Genomic DNA, 16,356 nt, shown 5'->3' with positions numbered 1-16,356 from the left:
ATTGACCCATCAGTGAGTATCTCCATAATGATGCACATGCTGCTGGGTGCATTGAGGCATCAGTGAGTGTCTCCAGCATGATGCAACATGCTGCGGGGTGCATTGAGGCATCAGTGAGTATCTCCAGCATGATGCCTGGGTGCATTGAGGCATCAGTGAGTATCTCCAGCATGATGCAACATGCTGCTGGGTAGGAACCCTTCAGAAAGTAGCACAGAACGGGTATGAGAATGGTAGTAACCACACATGCACCGTTTCGACTGATGATGCAGAGCAGAGGGACTGCCCATACTTAATTTACTCATCATAAATGGTAAATTATTTGACCCAAATGAAGTTCAGAAGAAGAAAAATGTTTAAAAAAATAAGTCGTTCGGGTCATTGAATTCATGTCTCAAGTTTTACTGAGGAACGAATTCAAAGGTAATCGCTGCATTCCCTGACAGAAAGGACCATCCCCTAGTGGAAAACAGCATTCCAGGTGCTGGGCTCCAGTCACTATTCAGTCCTCACCCATTTTCCTTTATGACAAAAAAAGCATGTTATTGTTGCAAACAAGACAAGCATTGGCAAAGGCAAAAATGTTGGCATAAGTCTAGGCAGGGACTAATAGACAGACAGTACTTGCATCACCACCTAATTGCCCAAACTAAAAAGGCCCCGGGGTTCCCCCTGTTTTCCTGTGTGAGTTGCACAGGTGTGCAGTCCAAGTGTATACATTATCAGCCCGTTGATTGTGCCACCTCGATATGCTGCCAATCCCCTCACTGGAGAAACAGAACAAAAACCACTAAACGCCAGGCAAGCTTTGTCATCTTTTTGTGTGACATTGTTGTGTAAAGGACGTATTAGTCCTGATGAAGGCCTTGCTGTTGTTTCATACGGGTGGGAAAGGAGGGTATCTTCCTGGGGGCAAACAGAGAGTGTCTAGATTGGGTAAATGTGGTTTGATGTGAGGATCCAGACCTTTGCAATGTCACGATGAACAGCAGATAAGACACCGCATTCTGCAACTAGTGAAGAGGGCAGGGACTGCCAGCCTGCTGGCTTCTCTGTGTTATGCCACAGGGCCTGAAACGCACATTCGGTGGATTAAAAAGAGGTGGGTCAATACACATTTTTATATCTCATAATCACACGAGTTAGAAAATGTTTGTCCTACACTGGAGGGAGTTGGTAGAATATCGAGTTGACTTATTGGAGTGGCTGAACATATTTATATGGAAAGAGGCAAAATCCAGAGGCGTTTTTCTAAGGGCTTTCCCATTGAGAAACACTTTTATGAATCAGGCCCATAGTCTTTTTGGGGTTTGTAATGAGCACTTTTTTTGTTGTGACAAATAAAAGGAGAGATGAGACTTCTGACAAGGGATCCCCACGTATAGTATCCCTTCCATGACACATTGGGCCCGATTTACAGAACGTTTTGTGCAGCGCAAGTGCCCTTTGCGCCATAAAAGTGCACTTTGCTCTGCGCAAAACGATATCCTCCGATTTACAGATCTGACTTTGCACTGGTCCCTAGTACATTGTGCAATGTTTGTGCACGAGGTGTGAGGGAATGGCAATGTTTGTGTACATTACACGCGAGGTGTGAGGGAATGGCCAGTGCAAAGTAGAAAAAGGGAGCGGAATATGCAAACGTCATCATTAAAGTAGGGAAATGAGGGATACCATAGTCATGGTGAGGGAATCACCATGCAAATATACCAACACACCCCATGAAGTGCAAACAGACTCGTATTTACATATTCAGTTGTGCATCCGTGCAGGCTGTAAAGGACTCAGATTTTACTGCCACCCGTGACCATCTATGCAATGCTAAGTTAAAAAACCCCTTGCAATCATAGAGAAACATCACGACCATGCGCGTTCTTGCATTGCTCGCATATGTACTGCTTCATGGACAGAGGAGGTGAAGGAGGAGGAGGGCCAGAATCTAGCATACACCAAAACGAATGCCCGATGAGTAAGTATATGGCACATATTGCTTCCCCCATGTCATCCTTGAATTGGTCAGGAAGTGGGAGAGTGACCTACTGTCCCTAACCATGTGCTCACAGCCAATACCACCATTGGTGAAAATCCTAACTGCCCTTCACTTCCTGGCAATTGGCACATTCCAATGGACCACAGTCATTGTCGGGTATATGTCACAGCCTACACAATCACGCTGCCTCAAACAGGTCCTAAGCTGCATCATAGCACGTATGCACAGCCAGATAGACATGCCATGCAACATGCAGGCAAGGCAAAGAGTGGCTCAAGAATTCTATGGAGTTGCCCAGTTCCCACGGGTACTTGGGGCAATTGATAGCACACATGTTGCACTACAGCCCGCACAAGCCACAAACATATATATTGGAACCGAACAAAAATGTGGCATTCGCTGAACGTGCAGGCCATCTGTGAGGCTAAGGGTCACATCATGCATGTGAACGTAAACTACCCTGGATGCACCCACAACAGGTACATATTACGCAGTTCCCCCATCCACCAGGCACTGGCATCGGGAACATTGGCCAACAAGTGGCTCACTGGTGAGTATCAGCCAGCACACACACCAAAGCACACTGATTGGGAGTCACATCCACTACAAACTACTATAGAATCACATACATAACAATATTTGGTGATCGTCGTTTACAGGGGACAGTGCTTACCAGCTGCCACCATTCATGATGACGCCTATTCGAAATCCCACCACACCAGAGGAGGCCTGCTACTATGCAGCCCACATGTCAACCAAAGGCCTAGTAGAGCGCACATTTGGAGTGCTGAAATCACAGTTCCGCTGTCAGGACCATACAGGTGGAGTACTGTTGTATGCACTAGCTGAGCTATGTAAAATCATATTGGCATGTTGGATCTTGCATAATGTAGCCACATGTCGCGGCATTCCAATAGAGGTGCATGAGGGGTTGCAGCTGCAGCCACAGGCAGTACCCATACCCTTAGCAGGCCAAAGGGCGAGGGGCCAACACATACGCAATCAGCTTGTCCAGACATACTTCACATGAATTACATCCACTGTGAGAGTCACACCGTAGCCACATCCCTGATGGCCTTCAATGATAAAACATGGCAAGTACAGTTGGGTCATAAACAATAACCTGTGACTGGCAGTCCAGGTTAGACATGTGATGTGTGCCTCATTCTAAAAAAACATAATTATCCTCAATCTACATCCTTCACATTAAAACCTGAAAACATGGGTAGAGTCCTTAGTACTACATATTGCATTCCCCAAATCACTTACCCAGGCATACAAATACAGATTACAGGGTCACTGGGCTACACAGATCAACCAATAAAGTAACATGGACATGACCCATTAAACAATGTCAAACAAAGAGCATGGCACACCATCCCATATTGAGCCACATCCATTACCTGTTACCGATGCATGTACCCCCAATTCGTACATTTTAATTGACTGCCTCCTTGATAATCAGCACGTACCACTTAAATTGCACTGAAACCGGATCCCCTCGTATGCTGGAAGGGCCACATGGTTGGGTGGGGGGCGAGGTGCCAGGGCAGCGTGCAAACTGGCGGCTCCAGGCAGCAGCCGCCCAAGACTGGCTGGGGGCAGCATGAAGGCCTCTCCAGCACAACATTGCATGCACAGCGGGTGGCCTGGTGGGGGTGACCCAGCTCCCCATCATACTGGGTGGCCTGGAGGTTCATCGGCAGGGTCACGTGAGTCTGCTGCCCAAGTACCAGGGCTCTGGGCACGGCACTGTAGTATGTTTCCCTCCGATGAGTCTGTTGCACCTGAGGACTAGAGCTGGGTTAGGGGTGAGCTGCCGCCCTGCATAATAGGATGGTGCCCAAAGGGCTGGATTCTTGTTGGCTGCAGACCCAGTATATCATTGCCTGCCTTGTGGAGCACTGTCCTGGACCCAAGTCCCACCATGACTGCCTTCACCACGCCTGTGCATCCAGCTGCTGGGCTTCGTTGGCATTCACATTCCACTCTGGCCCTTTGGTAACATTTGGTGGATGCCCGGTGCTGAGGGCTAACAACCCAGTGTGTCCCGGTCCACCTCACACAGCCCTGCCAGCTGTTCCGCTGGGACCCCTGGCAGAGCCCAGGTCCCAAATGACCCACAGCTTCTGGTCTCACTTCAGCCTCGCTCTGGGCTCAGGGCCATTGGGCGACGCCTGCACTGGGGCACCCGGGCCACCTCGGGGTGGTTGGTTTGCTGCCTTCCTGTTGCACATGTACAGGCGCGGGTGGGGGTAGGGGATGTCCAACAGCTGCACCATGCAGGTGCTACATTAGGTGAACACTTCCCATCCACCGTTATGCACCGACAGAGTGGGTGCCAAAGGTGACGGACCAGAGACAAATGTATGTGTCAGCCATATGTCCTATGTTTCAATGAGTCAAGAGGTTTTGGGGTGCTCCTTGTGGGTGCTTGTACTTTGTGGGGGATGAGTGGGTGCAGTGTTATGTGTGTGGGGTGTAGATTGGTGCCTGTACAGTGAGTAGGAATAGTGGGAGTAGGTACAATTTTCATTTGGGGGGTGCAGATTGGTGGCTGTACAGGGTGTAGGAGTAGTAGGCATAGGTGCAATTTGCATTTGGCAGGCGCAGATTTGTAACACCACTGGGACTGTGAATGGTTGGAATAAGTGCAAGTAATGTTGATTACCTGTGAGTAATCATCCTGCAATATTGGATTATTTTTGCTGCATCTACTGACACGGTTCACATTGCGCACAAAAAGGTCTATTTCAGTGGCTCCTTGGTTTGCACTGGGGGCATGTTCTGTGCTTGTCTGGCGCAAATGTGTTTTTTTTTTTCACTGTAGGTCCCCGCTTGCACTTATTTCTGTAAACTGCCTCCTCGCGCGTTGCATTTGCGCCAAGCAATCTTAGCTCACGGGCAAACAATTTTGTGCAAACTTAGCGCTTTTTTCTCTAAATCAGGCCCATTGTCTTCAAATTTGCATGAGGCTATGGAAACAAATATTTTTAATTTCGTACATTACTTCTTCTTTCCAATTTGAAGCTCTTCTAAGTGAGCGTGCCTGGCATTTGATTACGTACATGCCTACATAATTCTGCACTCTGTTACCAAATCACTGTTTTCAAAGGAACTGCTTCAAAATACATTTCAGCTGATTGGTAACAAATTAGCAATCAATGAAAGAACAGGTGTTGGCAGGTCAGATTGCTGGGAAATCTGCTCCTAAATTGTTTCCTGAAAAGTCAAGCTAAAATCACTGCCTTCATGCTTCCAGAAAAAATGTATGCTTTAATGGATGCATTAATTCAGGGGCCCTGTCTGCTCTCTAAAGCTTCCTAGGAGAAGGTGGAGTCCAGAGGGAACTGCTGTACTGGTGGACTCCACGTGTAAGTGCCTTTTGCATAGACTTGCATAACAGCCTGGCACTTAAGGGGTTTGGCAGCACCCCTGCCCCTTAATGTTTGCCAGTCTCCACCAAAGCATACACGACAGAGATCACAAGATATTTGCTGTGGGATGCGGTGTTAGCCCGGAAATATAGGGTGAGACCACATTCCTGCATCTAACGCCGCATAATGCAGTGAATGCTCAAATTCTTTTGAAAGCGCCCGCACCTCGGATGCGGTAGCAGTCGGGCCCTTCCCACTGGAATTCCCATCGGCAACACAATATGGGGCTAACCGTGCCCGGGGGACGCTGTCTACCTTGATAAAGAAGCCGAGGAATTTTGAGATTTTCCAGCAGCTTCTCACAGAATGTCATACGTCACTGAAACTAACCAGCTGCGATGCTCTTGACTGCTAGGAGTCTTACATGTGGGCAAGCATGTCTGTGCCCAATGACTGGGAATTGTCAAGACTCCCAAACATGAATTGTTCCGTTTGACTTTTCATAAGGTGTGCCCAACAACACACAAAGCTGTGCCACTTACGCAGGCCATCAGTGGAGCTCATCTTCATCTAAAACATTGCAGTGGTACATTTCACTGCGGACAATAACACTAAAAAACACTGCAACCATTAAATAAATATATAAAGGGTGGTGGTGTAAGGTGTTAAAATGGGTCAGAATGGGGCTGGGGTGCCGCTATAAGGGTGGAAAATCAGGGGGGGGGGTTTGACAGCAATTAAATGTGCCACTCTGTAATTTCCGTCGGTAAAATCACATATAACCTTTATTACCAGCAAGAATTAAGGTATATTTATAGGTTCTTCCCACAGGCCACCTTCAAAGGCATCTTGTAATAAATCAAGTTGTCAATGATGAGAGTGAACGGTCATATTGCATCATTTGACAAAAGGGCACAATTCACATCCTTAGGATTATAGAGAATAATGCACCCTCCGATCCCCTTCTGCACTATGCACACATGAAATGGGGAGGAGGCAGGGGCCCGCAGAGGCCGGTTGTAATGTTGGAAACCCTACATCAGGACAAGGACGCTACAAATAATACTGTGACAAACAGAAACAAGCATTGGCAATGACAACAGTTTGGGCTTTTGTGTAGGCATGGGAAAAGCACTTGCCAGGCACTGCCGTAGTGGTATTACCTGGCCAATGATGGTAGCAGCTGCTAAATGGTGTGAGTCCCAGAGCATCTAATAGCAGGGCTGGTGAAATGCCTAATGCCTATTCACAAGACAAAAATGTTGTCTTTGCCAATGCTTGTTTTTAACAGGACTTCAGAGAAAGATGATAGTGCTTATAAATGGATTGGCTGAAGGCAAAACTGGTTAAGACATTATTTTTTATTACACCAGTAGCAGGTTTACAGCTCCAATTGAGTCCTTAATTCTGAGAAGACTGCTTTGAAGAAACACTGACAGGCACTTTGAGTGCAAAGGTTGATAGAAAGGTTTGATTAAAGGGAGCTCAAAGAGTTCCCAGGAGGGTGTGTTTTGGGCGGGGAGGGGCAGGATCCGGCTTGGGAATGACCAGAGGAATTTGTATGGCCACAGGCAGTGAATGGATGAGCAAATAACCAAGCTACGCGTCGCTGCGCATATGCCATATTTCCCTATCTGTAATCTAATACAATAGTTTCTGCTTATAGGGAGCTCAAACTAAAAATGAAAGCATGACTAAGTGGGAGGTCACACAATAAGCATGTCATTAAAGTGCGAGCATTTGTATAGGGCCTGATTCACAGAAGGATTTTATAATGGCGCAATCCCAAAGGAAAACGATCTGTGAATCAGGCCCTTAATGGGGTGTGCGTGCATGCCATAGAAGCACATAAGCGATTACAAACTGAAAGAAATACACATACATCCGGGTCTTCAGCCTTTGTGTCAGAATATTGAAAATGCATGAACACACGTTCAATCAAATCCATGTAAGAAAACCTGGGAAGATATAGCAAAGAGGGGCAACATTGGGGGGCAGCTACCCTACAGCGGTCCAGATTATTGCATGTTTTGAGCGCGAACAGTGTGTTTGAGCTCATTTAAAAGAGGCAGAACTAGACCAACCACAACTCTTGGCTGTACTGTTAAGTTCACACTATTTCTGCACAAGCCCTCACTCAGGCCGGTTGCTAATGTCAGGAACGTAAGCATTGTCTTCATCTTGTTTGCCAATTTCGATTCATTTGTAAAATCCATCAAGATAGCTGGGGCCACGCTGACCCAGAGGTCAATGATAAACAAGCACAAGCAGGTGTTTTTCTGGTGGGTGTTGTGGCACTCCCTTTCCCTGCCTCGCCTTTGAAATCTGCTTTTAATTAAATTACACGCGAAATTGGCAGAAAGGGAAAGATCAAAGATGACGAAGCTACTGTGCCAGAAACAGAGGTCTGAGTGCCAATCACAAAGTACCTACAAAAAGAGAAGCAACATTCTATCGTAATATAGTCTTTCTTCTGCGCTACCAATATTGCTATTTTCACAAAGGCTCACATGTCACCCATTCTACAGAATATTTCCGGGCCTGCCAATCAGTTTTTATAAAGACATTTGTGAAAACGAATCAATTTGCGATAATATTGAATTGCTTCATAGCACTGATGACTCGAATGACAAAGATGAGTCACTTTGTTACACAATATTGATCTCAGTGTAGAAAATGAGTATGTTTTCATTTTGCAAACTCATAGTCCAGGAAACCCCCTACTTCTTGATAGCACGCCAAGAAAGCACGCAGGTTGCAACAGCGCGCAGTATAAGAACCTTTAACATAACATAACATAACATTCCAAGCGTGGACCATTCTTTCCTCAGTAGGTCTGTGGCTCAGTTGGATAATGTATGTACTGCAAAGCTCTGTATTTGATCTCATGTTCACAGGTAAGAATCCCTCTAGCTCAGTACACTGAGTCCTTCATCTCAACTAAATGAGTTGGGTGACATTATGCATGTTATTTGTCCATAGCACCAATGAGTCCCCATAAGGGTTTACTTTATGCTCTGCAATGTTTTATGTCACTAGCCTAAAACTGCATGTAGGTTTCCAAAGAGTGTCGTACGCAGCCAGATTTTGGTGCGGTTTGACGCTTGTACCTTGCAGTGGACGTATTGTGGATCCTTCCTAAAACAGACCAGCAGGCCGAATTGATTCTCATCTCTCCGTACTTGCTTGATTGGTACGGATATCCTGGTCTGCTTGGTAAGATTTGGCCTGCACGGTGGTCAGACCGTGCAGGTGTCACTGAAAGTTGGTCTTCGGCCCTTGCCCTCTGCCCACGTCCCCGGTCCCAACTTTGGCCCCACAGGGCCTGATGCTGCCTGATTCCGACTGTGCGGCCTTGGTGCACGGGCTCCAGGGATATCGGCCACTTCATTTGGTGGCTGTCGTGCATTCAGTAGCCTACGAGGAGAGGACTCTGATCAGCAAGATATGTTGTTCCTACCCGTGTTGTGTTGCCACTGTGGATGGTGCTACAGTGCACACTAATTGGGTGCTATGCAGGGTAATCTTTTTGCGCCTCTGAAGTTTGGTACATAAATGTTGCTTTTGTACCTTATACTTTGTGCTGCAAAGTGCAGTGCCAAGTGCAGTCTTGCTTCAGTGCTGTGGCAACCTCGTGGTAAGGTGTCGGCTGAAGTAGGCTAATGTTTACACCATGCATTCAGCATATTCCTTATGTACCAAGTTTAATACTGACTGAGACTCATGCCCCATACTTGAGGGGGCTTCTGAGTTAACTGATCGGTAGAGGCCGTCCAGTTTGACTCCTTTAATTACCATGCCCAGCTTGGGAACCGAAAGGGCGCTGCAGGTACCTTTATTGCTGCTTATTTTTCAAAACCTGTACCATCTATGCAAAATTCTTCCCAGGCTATTGAGTGGCAAATGGAGGAAATAAGTTTGGCGATGTAACCGGATGATATTCTGGATGAGGACCTTTTAGCTTGTGCCCAATTGGAGACAGGCACAGCAGAGATTCAGGTGTTACATGCTGAAGGAACTGTACTCCCTGCGAGTGAGATGGAAATGCCAGCTTCTTCCCCAACTATATCCGCTGTGGAGGATACTGTGAGAAAGTCACAAACAAGCACTCGTGTAACAGATAATTTTGTCCCTTATTAATATGCGGCGTCCCTAATTGGATCCCCCTCTCTCTATAACTCTCCTTCTAAACCCTCAGAATCTTCCTCCAGTATTTCCTCTTCCAATTCCCTTTTCCCTATGGAAACTAACGTGTCGGACCTCCAAGGGGACTGTGATTCTATCCACTTTAAATGTTGTGTTAAAATTGCTGTTGACACTGTTTATTCCTCATACAATTCCCCACCGTTCCACCGATCTGCACCAAAATTTGCACAGTTACCTGTTAGAACACTCCGGATGTCAATGGATACATTACATGTAGACACACTACCCCGTTCCCTTGATTTCAGCCACTGCCCGCATGGGACAGTTGCCTGCAAGCAGCGAAACATCATGGTGATCGTAGAAGGACCGGACAGAGCTCATTTCAAGAATCTCAACATGAGGAACAGAACTCCAAGGTCTGTCCGTATGTGACCTTAAAAACAACATTTCAAGGCACAAGGGTGCACAGTTTCTGAGATATTTGCACCCCAACACGCAAAACATCATTGTGGTCACAGAATGATCAGACAAACCTAATTTTAACTCGTCAACACCAGGAACAAAACTCAAAGTTCCCCTTGAAAACCACATTTCAAGGCCCCTGGATGCACCATTTCCAAGATATTTGCACCGCAACACAAAAAATCTGTGAAACATCAATGTGGACGTACAAAGACCGGACAAAGGTCAGTTTTGAGCGTCTCGACATCAGGAACAAAGCTCATAGTTCCCCTTTGTTTCAAGGCCGTAGGATGAAACGTTTCTGAGATATTTGCAACGCAGCATACAAAATCACAGAAATATCAATGAGGTTGTACATGGACCGGACAAAGCTCAGTTTTAAGCTTCTCGTGCCAGGAACAAAACAAGAAGGCCTCAAAAACCACGTTTCAATGCCATAGGATGCAGAGTTTCTGAAATAGCTGCACTGCAAAGCACTGCACCATGCCAGGGTGAGGCGACAGGTGGGGAGAGCGCACAGAAGGTCCGATTATACTGCAGCATGCTAACTTTCACCTCTTGGTCTGCTCCAGAGTATGTAAGCCAGCCACACGTTCCCCTTCTCAGTGCAGTTAACTTTAGAGGGCAAGCACATTAAATGATAAACGACTCGGAACAGGGGCCTACAGGATCATTGATTTTTATAAGCGACTCACAACAGGGACCTACAGGATCATTGATTGTCAACAATTGATGAAAGTGTTATTATGTCTGTCTACACAACCCATGCAAAGTTGTGGGTACCTTTTGCTACTATGTGAATATAACTTCAAGCTTGAAAGCGCAAACATCCTTGTTAATCACGCTGTCCAAGAAAATGTCTTTCGTAGAGGAAGGTATAGTTGTGTCGAGGCTGAATATAAACCAACCTCAATTGGTTACCTATAATAACAAAGGAGCAGATTGACTGTCCCTTGAAATCTCCTCTTATGTCTCCCGTTGTCATGAACAGTTTGAACTCTCATTTATCTCCTGTTAATGACCCACAACCTTTGTCTACGGTGCATCAACAAAAAGACCAGTATGTTTTATTGATTAGTACACATGGAGATGAAGATGAGTCAGCTTTCCAAGGTCTTTTTTCGTCATAACCGTCGATTGTGGTAGAACCAGAAGCTGATCTTTTAAATTATTCTGTGTTCTATCAAAGGTGTTAATACAAAGAAAAAATATGAAATCCACAGGAGTTTCCAACAATTGTGGTTCCTGGATATTTTTACGTGTGTTAACATTACCATCTAAAATAATGAAGAACAGCACTGTTGCCCTATCCCCTTGGTAAGACTGCAAAATAGGTAGAGAAAGGTCCCGCATATGGGGAAAATACAGGTGCTGTTAATCAAGCGCATGAACAATTTACCCTTTCTGGACCAAGTCTTGACAAAAATACTAATGAAGAGAATTATGAGGATTTATTGGGTATTTGAACCAACTTCATTGAGGATACCCCAATAACTGGGCTAGAGACTGTTCAAGTTCCTAACATACCAACTTCGCAAGAAAGGGTCAACATATTACCAATAGCAGGTCCTCAATTTCATTCCTATTCACAAGTAGGTCCAACACTTAATGTAAAGGCTGCTGGATGTCTATGCCATACATTAGACCAACGCAGAGAAACAGTGAGCGCTGGTTTAACTATTCCACACTCAAGCTTGCAAAATGATTCTTTACAACCTACAGATCCTTTGATTGTCCACCAAGTACAAAACATTTCCAGTAACTCGTTTTGCACACTGGGGCAAATAAGGGAAGCTTTGACTTATAATCTACCCTCTAAAGAGATCGTTGTAAATAAGGGAAATAATTCCCAAAAGTTGGAACATTTTAATCTAAAGTGTCTTTTATTAGAACACATTTTAAGATCACTGGACTAGATTATTTTGAATAGGTCTAGTATTTTGGCATTGTGTCACTCTTTTCCCACTTTGCAGGATATTACTTCTAAAGATATAGATCAAGTGGAGTTAGTTGACGATTGAACATTGGATCAAGTGTTTGTGGACATTAATTCTAGAATTGTGAAGCAAGAGTTATTTAATGTTGTGCCCCAATTGCTTCTAAGAGAATTTGATTTAACTTGACTATTCAGATTTTTTAGATAGGCATGTTGTGCAAAAAGGAACAAATACGTTGAGTTGTTCACAGGTTTTCCTCCACTTCAAATGACCTGCTCAACTACTGGTGTGAATCTGCAGCAGGTTCAATTAAATAAATGTAATAATGTCCCTTTTCATCAAGAAAATTGGACCTGGCTCCCTGGTGCACTTCATTCTAAAAGAAAATAGCATCATGTAAATAGTGAGTTTAGGAATATCGTGGTAGGATCCTGGAATACCCATGGTTTTGTTCATCTTTTTCAAACAGGTGATGTCGATTTTAAATGTGCCCACTACAATACTTTCATGTTCCAAGAAACATGGTTGTTAACGTGACCCCTTTTAGATGGTTTTCAACTTTTTTAGAATCCGGTGATAAAACCTGTAAAAGGGAGACCATCAGCAGGTCTACTAATAGGAGTGCATAATTATCTGCGGTAAGTGCATCTAGTTGGAAATCCCCTAATCCTTGTATTTAGTCAATAGAAATAGTTTGGGGTCCTTTGCGTTTTCCAGGCTAGGGTCCTTTTTACTAGTTAATATATACAGGAACCCAGTTAAACTATCCCAACAAGAAATATTTGACGGAATAGAAGACTTGTTAGGTGATTGGTTGAGTGGGCCAAATTCTAATATTATATTTATTTGTTGCTATCTAAAAGCTTTTGACAAATGTAGTGGGTGTTCTCCATCCAGGAAGCCTGGTAAGGATTGGTTATCACTAATGCAAAATTGGGGTCTTGCAGTTTTAAATGGCAGTGTTTTAGGTGACATGCTGGCGGAGAATACTTGGTCTCAGTGTTCCCAATATGTGCTTTTAGATTACATGCATGTTTCAGAATGAATTTTCCAAAGGTGAGTGCCCTTCAACATTATTTCAAATTAATTAAGTGATCACCAAATTCTTCAAATCAAGAAAATGTTAGTGAAAGATGTGTTTCAAATCTGAATGTTAAAACAAGGCGAAATCGATTTGTGTGGAATGACCCAAAGGCAACTAAATTGAATTGCTTTAAAAAAAAGGTTTTTATTGTGTGCTGATAATTCAATTAATGTATTTGTCCCCTCGAATTATGTTTCATCCTTAGTCGACATATACCAAGTGATTCAAGGCCAGGGAAAAGTGCAATTTAAACATAAACATATATATGATTCGGAAATTGATATGCAGAAAAGACAATTAAGGGCATATATACGTGTCATTGAGAAAAAAACACGTTTTTTTCCCAATGGCACGCATACATGCCCTTAATTGTCTGTTCTGCTTAAATAGTTGGTCTCTACAGTATAATAAAGAATATATCCTTCATATAATTGTAAAAAGGTGTGAAATCTCAAGCCCTAGGCCCAGATGGGTTATCGAACATGACTTTAAGGAATGCTCGTCACTTGTGGGCTGAAATCCTTACGTTACTATTCCAACAGATTTTGTTGTAGAAATGTTCTTGGAAGATTTCAATGATTGTGCCCATTTTTAAGACGGGAGATGGACTTAATCCATAAAACTATCAACCTATTGCCCTTTTGGACATACCAGGACATTTTTGGGCATCTTTGGATCATGCTCAATTGAATGACTGTGTCCTGAAAAATAATAAAATCGACCCCTACAAGGCAGGTTTTATTAAAGGCTCTGATACATCTTTAAATTATTTATAGTAAATCTAATGAAAAATAGAGCCATCTCTGAACATGCTGCTATCTTTTTGGCCTTCATTGATTTTGCCTCAGCGTTTGATAGTATTGCTAGAACCCTGTTATCAAATAAACTACATACATGGGTTTGCCCTGGGTATCTGGTGGAAATAATTAAAGATCTACACACTGATGATACCTTTATTTGGGGAAGACTAACCCAAGAGCGATTGCTATCAGAATTGATACTGACTTATAGAGGTTTAAAGCAGGGGTGTCTGCTTGCTCCCACACTTTTTTCTTTTTATATCGGACGTAGGGGAGTTTTTAAGTAGAGCTAGATCTTTTCTTCCACATATTGGTGATCACATTTTTAGTTGGCTTCTTTATGTGGATGATTTGGTTTTAATTGATCAAACAACGATAGGTCTGCAATGGCAATTAAATCAACTGGCCAAATAAGCAGTGGCAAATTATTTGATCGTGAATGTGGCGAAAACTAAGATCCGGATAATAAACCCATGGAGGACCAAAAAGCAAATCCTATCTTGGTATTACAATTCTGAGTTGTTAAAAAGAGTTGATACTTTCATTTATTTTTGGATTCTGCATGTCTGGAAAAGAGAATGCAAACATTTTAACACATTTCTTTTAACAGAAAGCAACTTGTCTCGCTTTCTCAGGCTTGTGCATTGAATGCGACATATGGTTGTTTTTCGATTTTGCCATTTTTAAAGTTTTATAATATGAAAGTAATCCCAGTGCTAATTTATGGTGCAGAAATGTTGTTGAATGTGACCTCAATTGTTTGGAACAGGCTGGAGGGATACTTTTGCAGAAGACTTCTCCATCTCCCCAAAGGTGTTCTAATACAGATTATTAGATATGAATTGGGGTTGTTATCAATGAAGGCTTGAGTTACCTGGAAAATATCTTCATTTCTGAAAATGTTTAATTGCAAAGGAACACACAATATATATTGGAAATTGTACGAAACAATGGCGAATAAGAAAGACACATTTCTTGTTTAGTGGGGAAGCTCATGTCTAAATTTAATTGAGCAGACATGGACATCGGTAGATTCATTTGAATTCTGTTGGATTTGAGATTAATGTAAAGTTATGGACAAATGATTGGATAGGAACGGGTTGGAAACAAAATGAGGAAACACTTGTGTATAGGTACGTTACAAATGCCATATCATATCCTATCATATACGTTATTTTATCATTTTAAGAAAGAGGAGAAACGATTTAACATTTGACCATGGTACCTTTTAAAATCTCCTAATCCATTGTGGAGAGGACCATTTTGGAGGTTTTGTTTCAATCTATTCCCAGATAACGAAGTCTTGGGCTCTCTGTTTGGGATTGAGAGGTTTCTAACTGTTAAGATACTGTGGAAACCCTGGAACACGTGTTGCTAAACTGTTCATGTCTAATTGAATTGAGACAATTACATTTTGACCATTCCTTATCTAAATTCAGAAACATCTGACTGTGGGTCCAATCTTTTGAATGGCATACAGATATGTTTAGCATTGGCCACGATTAGATTTTTAAATGAAATCTTTTAAAAAGAGCATATATTTTTTTACTAGAGCTTGTTATAGTCTCTTTTGTGCAATATTAGGCGATCAGTTTGATTATGTTTTGGTAGATTTTACTTGAGAGTCTAAATTGTGTGGTGACTGATGATCTTATTGTATTATTGTTTTATACTACTATTATATTGTGTTTTGGATTTTTAAATTATGTGATAGTGTAAAAGGTTTTATTTCCAAGACAAATGTTTAATTAAAACAAATATTTAAAAAAAACACTATATTTACAAAGTCTTTTTTTAACACTATTTAAACTCACCACACTCCTTTGAGAGAATATACCTACAACATACACGTGGTTTTTGCCATGATGCAATTTTACTTCCTCCCTCCGGCCCATCCCACAGTATGATACACAAATCAATAATTACCATGGAGAAACGCAATGCCCACGAGGACAATGAAAAAGTTCTAAAAGCCATACTCGATGGTAAAATGTCAGATTTCTTCAGAAAGAACTTCTTCCAAGGCCGAGCAGCGGCAAAGAGCTATTTCATGTAATGCAATAAAGAGTGACATTAGCATTCCTGTTTAGTGGTTCCAATGAACACACAAACTATGTCTGTGACAAACCCAAGTGCACGTTCAATACAGGTTCAGTGAGATTAGCAATTACATTCCATTGGTCCTGCTCCCACCACCATATCGTACCCTCCCTCTTAGCATTCTGACTTGATGTTAGTGCAGTCACAGCAGGCTTCTCCCTATCCTCTCCTCTGCTGCCAATCCTCAGGAAAAATGTCACCTCACTGTGCAAACATGACCACCTGCAGTTCGAATACAGTGTTTTTTTAAACCCAGAAGACACACACAGAAAATACCATTCTTCTCCTGCTGTGCTTCTGCACACTGCAACACTACCACTCTGCTTAGACTCTCCCCTTCTTAGAAATATAAAGAACAGCACTTAAAACCCTTCTGTTCACACTTCACTACCTCACCTAACCGTCACAAACCTCGGCTCTGCTCCTGTAAATATCTGGACACCTATTGAAAGTATTTCTA

At 43.0% G+C, this 16,356-nt stretch overlaps 1 protein-coding gene across 1 annotated transcript in view; it reads left to right on the top strand.

Annotated features, from left to right (window-relative positions):
* Positions 1–16,356, top strand: part of FREM2 (FRAS1 related extracellular matrix 2) — a 796,190-nt gene that overhangs the window by 534,135 nt on the left and 245,699 nt on the right. The gene's annotated exons all lie outside the window — the stretch shown is intronic.

Source organism: Ambystoma mexicanum, chromosome 7q (assembly GCF_040938575.1).
Source record: "Ambystoma mexicanum isolate Mex_15411 chromosome 7q, UKY_AmexF1_1, whole genome shotgun sequence".
NCBI lineage: Eukaryota > Metazoa > Chordata > Amphibia > Caudata > Ambystomatidae > Ambystoma > Ambystoma mexicanum.
The sequence above is the reverse complement of the archived record's forward strand: the minus strand, read 5'-3'. Positions and strand labels throughout refer to the sequence as shown.